This window comes from Haplochromis burtoni, unplaced genomic scaffold, assembly GCF_018398535.1.
Source record: "Haplochromis burtoni strain Fernald_Lab_line unplaced genomic scaffold, NCSU_Asbu1 Contig_737, whole genome shotgun sequence".
Taxonomy (NCBI): Eukaryota; Metazoa; Chordata; class Actinopteri; order Cichliformes; family Cichlidae; genus Haplochromis; species Haplochromis burtoni.
The window spans coordinates 80,377-81,445 of NW_024583098.1; positions in this window are offsets into that span (position 1 = coordinate 80,377).

A 1,069-nucleotide genomic window follows, 5' to 3' on the forward strand; every position below is an offset into this window, starting at 1 on the left:
AAACTGTGTTGCATCCAGACTTCCAGTTTTTCAGGGCAGGATCAAAGTCGTTTGTGAGACAGCCAAATGAATCTGGGTGTCGTTAGCATAGCTATGATAAGTGACCTTGTATTCTTGAATGATTTTCCTTTAAAGAAAGCATGTAAAGACAACAGAGGCTCAAAGACTGATCTTTGGGGGACTCCATACAGTATTAGGGATTTCTCTTATTCATAAGTAGAGAACATAATAATCATTATGAGGCCCAAATATGTTTCTAGCTTCATGCAGATTTTTTGTGGACCAAAACTTGCTCAAATAAACTGCAGCTCCTCTTATGACCATGTGAGGCTGTCACTACAAGTGAGTCATACCCATGTTTAAATATCCAAAATCACAGCAGCAGCCCTTGTTGTTGTTGTTGTTGTTTACAGCCGCCAGCTACAAAAATAATTTTGAAATCAAATGATTGTTTCTTTCTTCAAAACAAATGTGAGGTGCATTATATTTTATTTAGGTTTAAAATTAGGGGTCTGAGTGTCCTCACGTTCACTGCTTGGAGTCCCTGAACTGGACTTCGTTTGATGTGTTTGTGTATTTGGGGCATTTTTAAAGAAATTCTCTGATGCTTTCTGAGTTAAATGTTCTCACACATCAAGAAGAAGTTTGTGCTCGAGTACTGATGAGTATTTGTGTGTGTGTTTGTGCAGTACTCATTCAGCACTAGTTAGCAGCTCTTGTGTGTGCATTGTATCCATGTTGTTTGTGGAAACAGCACGCTAACCAAGCTAGCTAAGCACTCAACTGACTTGGAAAAGCCAACACAGGAATGGCTGCATGGTGTTCTTTTAAAATATAAACTGAGTTTACCCATTTGAGCTCATTAGAGTTTGGACTGTGAGGTATGTTGCTCTAAGATGTTGTCAGCACACAGTTTCCTCCATGCTTTGACTTCCTCCTCTTTAAAATTCATAAAAAGAACAGTCTGTTTCCATTTATTTCAGGATATTTTAAAAGTTATAGTTTTAGTTTAACACCACATAAACAGCCTTTATGTTTTGCTTTGTTAGGATGTAAATGGCAGCCAGAA